Source organism: Salvelinus alpinus, chromosome 2 (genome assembly GCF_045679555.1).
Source record: "Salvelinus alpinus chromosome 2, SLU_Salpinus.1, whole genome shotgun sequence".
NCBI classification, from domain to species: Eukaryota; Metazoa; Chordata; class Actinopteri; order Salmoniformes; family Salmonidae; genus Salvelinus; species Salvelinus alpinus.
The window spans coordinates 67,086,307-67,094,933 of NC_092087.1; the positions used below are offsets into that span (position 1 = coordinate 67,086,307).

Sequence of the window (8,627 nt, forward strand, 5' to 3'; positions counted from 1 at the left end):
GTGGAGACCTACAGCTTTGTGACCACTCTGGATATCTCACTGAAGATCCTGAGGAAGATGAAACACAACAATCTAGCTGAGAAGTTAATGACAGACTGTAAAAAATGTAATTCAGAATTGTTCTATTATTTCTGCACATAAAGTTAATCATAACAAATGTTTGCCAACATTCATCTGTCTTTTACTGATAGTCAGACAACATTCTTGACAAACTTAATGTATTAGAGGAAAAGGGTGTTAGGGTGCTAACCAGTCAAATCCCCTCCCCTCTTTGTCCTAATGAGATGCCAGTGGTCAGGAAGAAAATGCTGGGAGAACATCTACCATTTCACATCAGGGAGCTTCTGTCCATCCCACCATCAGTGCTCAGACAGGAGCCCATGTTATTTCCCCTGCACTCCTTGGCTGCCATATTGATGGTCCAGTTAACATCAGCATCCATGTGAACGTTACTGCTTTCAATTAAAACATTTTTTTTTTAAATAACGAGTTACCATGTTTTCATCCGACAGCGAAGATAATCTATCATGATTATGTTTCTGTTAGAGTGCTGCATAGAAACCTTACTCTTTCTGTTTTAGGAGAGGTTGGTGTTGAGGAAGCGCCAGAGAAAACAACTACAACTCAGGCTGCTTCTCCAGCCAACAGCAATGAGACTGGAGGCCTTGTTATTGCCACAGCAAACCCTCCTGTAAACTCTACAGAAGATGGTAAATAATAAGAGACAAAATAAAAGTGAATTAATTGAATAATTTTAGTTTTGGTAATCTTGGTAAATATGTATTTTGTATTTTTTTGTATTTCTTCTTGTCTTAAACTGGTTGTATTGGATTTGAAACTCGTATTTTGAATTCATTGCTAGGTCTCTCAGATGGGTATGTTATGATGTGCCAACAAAAACTACAATCCAATCTGCGGAAGAACTGTCAACGTGTATTTGAGGGAGTGGCTAAGCAAGGCGTTACAAAACTTCTCAATGAGATCTACACAAGGCTCTACATCACGGAGGGTGGAAGTGGAGAGGTCAATCTCGAACATGAGGTGAGACAGATCGAGACGGCATCCAGGAAACGACCAGAGTCGCCTATCAAATGTAATAACATTTTTAAGACCTTACCCATACAAGACAACCAACTCAGAACTGTGTTAACAAAAGGAGTTGCTGGAATTGGAAAAACAGTATCTGTGCAGAAGTTCATTCTGGATTGGCTGGAAGGGGAAGCAAATCAGGATGTCCAATTCATCTTTCCCCTCCCTTTTCGGAAGCTGAATTCAATGACTGGGGAAAAACACAGTTTGGTAGATATTCTTTATGAATGTATCGAAGATGCCAAAGCGATTGAAGAATAATTTCTCAACCACCTTTATGACATTGAAACGATCAGGAAATTACAGTGAGAGCAAGTACAACGTTCTGATTGTCATTGATGGTCTGGATGAGTTTCACATGACTCTAGACTTCCAGAGCAAGAATTGTAAGTATGATGTCACAGAGTCAACCTCTGTTGAAGTGCTGCTGACGAACCTCATCAAGGGAAATCTGCTTCCCTCTGTCCGCCTGTGGATAACCTCTCGACCTGCTGCATCTATTCAAATTCCTCCTAGCTATGTTGACCTGGTGACAGAGGTACGAGGGTTCAATGATCCTCAGAAGGAAGAGTACTTCAGGAAGAGAATCAGTGATGAGAACCTGGCCAGCAGAGTCATCTCACACATAAAGACATCAAGGAGCATCTACATCATGTGCCACATACCAGTCTTCTGTTGGATTTCTGCTACAGTTCTAGAGAAAATGGGTGAAGAAGAGATTAGAGAGATGCCAAAGACCCTAACTCAAATGTACACACAGTTTGTGGTTGTCCAGGCTAAACAAATGAATGTGAAGTATTATGGGAAATGTGAGACAGATGCTCATTGGAATCCAAAGATCATACTATCACTAGGAAAATTGGCTTTTTGGCAGCTTGAGAAAGGTCATCTTATTTTCTGTGCAGCAGACCTGAAGAAGTGTGGCATTGATATTAAAGAAGCCTCAGTGTACTCAGGAGTGTGCACAGAAATATTTTGTGAGGACTTTGGTTTGTATCAAGAGAAGGTGTACTGCTTTGTGCATCTGAGTATTCAGGAGTTTCTTGCTGCTTTATATGTGTTCCTCATATTCAACAACAACAATGTGAATCTCATGGCGAAACAGCAATCCATCATCAGAAAAATGCAGATCATGTTCAGATATAAACCTGCCATCACCTTCCACAAGTGTGCGGTGCATAAGGCCTTACAGAGTGAGACTGGACACCTAGACCTTTTTTCTCCGTTTCCTTCTGGGTCTATCAGTGGAGTCCAATCAGAATCGTTTACGTGGTCTACTGACACAGACAAGAAGCAGTTCACAGAGCAACATCGAAACAGTCAAGTACATTAAGAAGAAGATCAGGGAGAATCCCTCTCCAGAGAGGTGCATCAATCTGTTCCATTGTCTGAATGAACTGAATGATTATTCTCTTGTGGATGAGATCCAAAGCTACCTGAGCTCAGGGAAACTCTCCAGAGAAGAACTCTCACCTGCCCAGTGGTCAGCTCTGGTCTTTGTGTTGTTGACGTCAGAAGAGGACTTGGATGTGTTTGAACTCAAGAAATACTCCAGATCAGAGGAAGGTCTGCTGAAGCTGCTGCCATTGGTCAAAGCTTCTAGAACTGCGAGGTAAGTACCTGGATAATTAAATACTAATCATCCGACAGAAATATTATTTTTTACAAAAAAATGTTTTATTCACTACTATTCTCAATTGACTTTATTAATTTAAATCAAACAAACATTTTATTTCTCACATTCACCGAATACAACAGGTGTAGACTTTACTGTGAAATGATAGCTCATGAGCCCTTCCCAATAATTCAGAGTAAAAAAAAAATAGTAACTAGAGGAATAAAATACACAAGAATGAAGCTATATACAGGGAGTACCAGTACCAGATCAATGTGGAGCTATATACAGGGAGTACCAGTACCAGATCAATGTGGAGCTATATACAGGGAGTACCAGTATCAGATCAATGTGGAGCTATATACAGGGAGTACCAGTCCCAGATCAATGTGGAGCTATATACAGGAAGTACCAGTACCAGATCAATGTGGAGCTATATACAGGGAGTACAGGGAGTACCAGTACCAGATCAATGTGGAGCTATATACAGGAAGTACCAGTACCAGATCAATGTGGAGATATATACAGGAAGTACCAGTACCAGATCAATGTGTAGCGGTACGCGGTATTTGAGGTAGATATGTACATAAAAGGCAGGGTAAAGCAGTGAACTGTCTACAGAGTGAACTGTCTATAGCTTGGGTGGCTGAAGTCTTTTTTGGGCCTTCTGACACCACTTGATATAGAGGTCCTGGATGGCAGGGAGCTTGGCCTCAGTGATGTACTGGGCCATCTGCAACACCCTCTGTAGCGCTTTGTGGTCAAGGGTGGTGCATTTTCCATACCAAGCGGTGATGCAGCTAGTCAAGATGCTCTCGATGGTGCAGTTGTATAATTTTTTGAGGATCTGACGGCCCATGTCCAAATCTTTTTAGTCTCCTGAAAGGGAAGAGGTGCTGTAGTGCCCTCTTCATGACTGTGTGGGGGTTTGTGGACCATGTTGATTCCTTAGTGGTGTGGATGGCAAGGAACTTGAAGCTTTCAACCCGCTCCACTACAGCCCTGTCAATGTGGGTGGGGGGGGGCGTGCTCTCCCCTTTTTCTCCTGTAGCCACAATCAGCTTCTTTGTCTTACTGACGTTGAGGGAGAGGTTTATGTCTTGGCACCACACTGCCAAGTCTCTGACCTCCTCCCTGTAGCCTGTCTTATTGCCATTGGTGATAAGGCTTACCACCGTTGTGTCGTCAGCAAACTTGATGATTGTGTTGGTGTCGTGGATGGCCACGCAGTCATGGGTAAGCAGGGAGTACAGGAGTTGACTAAGCACGCACCCCTGAGGGGCCCAGTGTTGAGGGTCAGCGAGGGCGAGGTGTTGTTGCCTACCCTCATCACCTGGGGACAGCCCGTCAGAAAGTCCAGTATCCTGTTGCAAAGGGAGGTGTTCAGTCCCAGGGAGGGGACAATGGTGTTGAACGCTGAGCTGTAGTCTATGAACAGCATTCTCACATAGTTATTCCCCCTCTTGTCCAGGTGGGAGAGGGCAGTGTGAAGTGCAATTGAGATTGCGTCATCTGTTGATCTGTTGGGGCGGTATGCGAATTGGAGTAGGTGTCTGGGATGATGGTGTTGATGTGTGTCATGACCAGCCTTATAGTCATTTAGGAAGGTTACCTTGGAGTTATTGGGAACAGGGGCAATGGTTGTCAGCTTGAAACATGTTGGAATTACAGACTGGGACAAGGATAGATTGAAAATGTCCGTGAAGGCACTTACCAGCTGGTCTGTGCATTCTCTGAGAATGCACCCTGGTATTCAATCTGGCCCGCCTTTCGAGTGTTTACCTGTTGTTTTACTTTCATCGGCCATGGAGAGAGATCACACGGTCATCCGGAACAACGGGCTTTCGTGCAAGACTTGGGTGTTGTTTTCCTTGAAGCGAGAATAAAACGCATTTAGCTCGTTTGGGAGTTCTGCGTCACTGGGCATCTCACGGCTGGGTTTGTAATCCGTTATCGTCTGCAAGCCCTGACACATTCGAAGAGTGTTGGAGCCTGTATTGTCCTTTTGCATGTTTGACGTCTCATCGTAGCGGGCTTTCTTGTATGCGTCCATGTCCGTGTCTGATTCCTTGTAAGCGGTAGCTCTAGCCTTTAGCCCAGAACAGATATTGCCTGTAATACATGGTTTTTGGTTTGGATACGTTCGTATAGTCGCTGTGGGGACGACGTCATCTATGCACTTATTGATGAAGCCCGTGACTGATATGATAAACTCCTCAATGCTATCGGATGAATCCCCGAACAATTCCCAGTCTGTACTACTAAACAGTCTTGTTAGTGTTTTTGTTGTAAGCTGTTATGATTTTCTTTTTTACACATAATTTAGGCTGAACCATTGTAAGCTCTCAGAAGGATGCTGTGAAGTGTTGGCCTCAGCTCTCAACTCCTCTTACCTGAGAGAGCTGGACCTGAGTGACAATGACCTGCACGATTCAGGAGTAAAGCTACTCTCTGCTGGACTAGAGAATCCACACTGTAAACTGGAAACACTAAGGTCAGTATTCCTGTATTTGTTGAATATCGTGTGAAAAAACATATGCTTCTGCCATTTTCTGTATTACTAAATGGTAGCAGTGTGTGAAGTATTGATCAACTCTACAGGCTGTCAGGCTGCCTGATCACAGATGAGGGCTGTGTTTCTCTCGACACAGCTCTGAGGTCAAACCCCTCACACCTGAGAGAGCTGGATCTGAGCTACAATCACCTAGGAGACACAGGAGTGAGACTGCTTTCTGCTGGACTGGAGGATCCACACTTGAGTCTGGAGAAACTCAAGTATGTAGAGGGTTTGTATATGAAAGATTAGTGGAATCTGTGTGGGTAGCTGGACAGGTAGGATGACTGACAGTGAAGGTGAACAGGTGGTCACGTGTCAGGTGACAGAAGAATGGATGAGACTGAGGCAGGAATTCCTTTAACCATAGTGGTATATTTACTGAGTAGTCTGTGCTGCATAACAAAGGAAACAAAATAACATGTATACAGTACAATCAAATTCATAATCACAAAGATCAAATCATAACAATCGTTCATTATTAACATAATTAGGGAATTCAACAATCCAGTTCATTAAGAAGTCAATAGTAATCACCTGTAAGTCATTTAGGCTCTTAACTATTTATCATAAATCATGAAATAAATACAAACAGTGAATGGTCATTCAATCTATAATCTCCTTTAGTTTGATATCAAAGTCGATCAGTTAGCAAACAATGACGTTTCTCATTTCACCCTTTCAATTGTCTTCATGTGTACATGTAATTAATTTAATTACATATTAACCATATCGATTGCATAATTGGCCTATGAGGATCCGTATGGCCGCGATCATTTACAATTCACAATATGTTTGAAGCGTGCGCTCCAAGCCGCGCTCCGCGATAATAACTACAAACAATAACTGATGGCCCACTCTCCCGATCGCAACAGATAGTTCAGATGAAAGGTAACAGAGTCGGTGGACTTACGTGGATTCATGGACGCACAGAACTTCTCAAGCAGACGGAGTTAAGGAAGAGAAAGCAGCGAGATCAGGCGATGCCGTTTTCCTCCTTTTATGTGGATGAGATCTGTCGGTCATTGCCACCTGACCTAATTAAAGCGCCCTGGCCCAGCTGAGTAAGTGGCCATGAATTAAAGGATTATTCCACCAACTCCATGGGCCTTTTCTACAGTATAAATCCATATTAAGAAAGGATACCTTTGTTCTGAGTTATGCGTTATGTAGGCGTGTGCATATGTGCGTCACTCAAAACAATTATTCTATCTCTACAGTATGGAAAATGGTGGAGAGTGCAGGATCAAACCTGGGCCTAAAAATGTGAGTGTTGACTGCAATGAAGAATAAGTGTGTATTTCATGTTGACTCAAATGTTGGCTCTCATTCTATGGAAGCAGAATTCAGAGCTCAATGGGTTATAAGCAGTACATTATATTTACAGTGAAGCACAGTAACTACAAAGTACACTACCGGTCAAAAGTTTGAATGGTTTTTCTTTGTTTTGATTATTTTCTACATTGTAGAATAATAGTGAAGATATCAAAACTATGAAATAACACATATGGGTTAACCAAAAAAGTGTTAAACAAATCTAAATATATTTTATATTTGAGATTCTTCAAAAAGTCACCCTTTGCCTTGATGACAGCTTTGCACACTCTTTGTCACGCCCTGACCTTAGAGATCCTTTTTATTCTCTATTTGGTTAGGTCAGGGTGTGACTAGGGTGGGCAATCTATGTTTTCTATTTCTTTGTTGGCCGGGTGGTTCCCAATCAGAGGCAGCTGTCTATCATTGTCTCTGATTGGGGATCATACTTAGGCAGCCTTTTTCCACCTGTAGTTTGTGGGATCTTGTTTTTGGTACTGTGCTGTTTAGCCCTACTAGACATTACGTTTCTTTTTTCTTTTTTTTTTTCTTTTTTTTGGTGTTCATTTAATAAATAAAAAATGTACGCCTACCACGCTGCACCTTGGTCCGATCCTTCCATCGACGATCGTATCACTCTTGGCATTTTGACCGGTAGTGTAGCCTAACACACATTGCTTAGGAGCCATGGCAATCTTTCTTGTTTTGTTCATGATATAACTATAACTATCAAACTACATGCAGCACATAGCCCATACCTTTCGTTACATCATTTATTGATGAGGCTATTTTCATTGGTTATTTATGGTTTGTCGTCATATCTTACATCGAAGGACCTCTCATACTGCAAGAGCACTGCAAGAGCCCCAACAATAAAATGTGAGCTCATTGCAGCGAACTCCCCCAATTAACCACTAAGCTGTGAATTACAACTGTATTCCAGAATACAGTGTTTGTGGCATGTTTGACAGTGCTGCATGTAAATTAGGGACAGTTTCAATGAACATTGATGCCGTTTACAACTGGGAATGTTTTGTATGATTCTCTCCTATGCTTCTTCTGTTCATATGCTAATAATGAGACACACCCTGAAGTTTCACTCGGCAGGTAAGAGGGTGCACAGTGAAGTTAAAAATATACCTCTTGATGATTTGTAAAATACGTATTGTGTCCTGATCCCCACCAGATGCTTGTGAGCTCACACTGGACCCAAACACAGCACACAGACTCCTCACGCTGTCCCAGGAGAACAGAAAGGTGACATGGTTGGAGGAGCAGCCGTATCCTGATCACCCAGAGAGATTTGAACAAAGGGAAATGGTGCTGTGTAGAGAGGCTCTGTCTGGACACTGTTACTGGGAAGCAGAGTGGTCTTTTAGGTCTTACATGGGAATGACATATAAAGGAATCGACAGGAACAAGGGGGATGATGACGGTGTGCTTGGATCCAATGACAAGTCCTGGAGTCTGCACTGCTCTGATAAAAGTTACTCTGCCTCCCACAATAAGAGTGCCACTGACATACCTTTCCCCTCCTCCGGCTCCCACAAACTAGGAGTGTATCTGGACTGGCCGGCCGGCACTCTGTCCTTCTACAGTGTCACCTCTGACACACTGACCCACCTCCACACATTCCACACCACGTTTACTGAGCCCCTCTATGCAGGGTTTTGGCTTCTTGAGTGCAACACCTCAGTGTCCCTGTGTAAGGTAAAATAGTTTCCTGTGTCCAGTGGAGTCTTCTTCAAGGAGTTCAAACTCCAACTCAAGGGGTTCAAACTCCTATTAGATGCATAGTCCTGGTGCCCAAAAACGCCAAGGTAACTACATTTACTTTTGATACTTAAGTTTATTTAAAACCAAATACTTTTACTCAAGTATGACAATTGGGTACCTTTTCCACCACTTGATTGTCTGTGCAAATAGTCTAAAGGTGCAGGTAGATGACAATTACAGTATGTGCAGATAGACAGCCAGGGGTTAGCTGTTCAACAGTCTTATGGCCTGTAGGTAGAAACTGAGTCATTTTCTATTAACGTATCTTGACTTTTGATC

The 8,627-nt window shown here is 42.7% G+C and overlaps 1 pseudogene; it reads left to right on the forward strand.

Annotated features, from left to right (window-relative positions):
- The first annotated feature begins 885 nt into the window (after positions 1-885).
- LOC139544165 (NLR family CARD domain-containing protein 3-like) lies at positions 886-8,291 on the forward strand (annotated as a pseudogene).
- Positions 8,292-8,627: the final 336 nt, after the last annotated feature.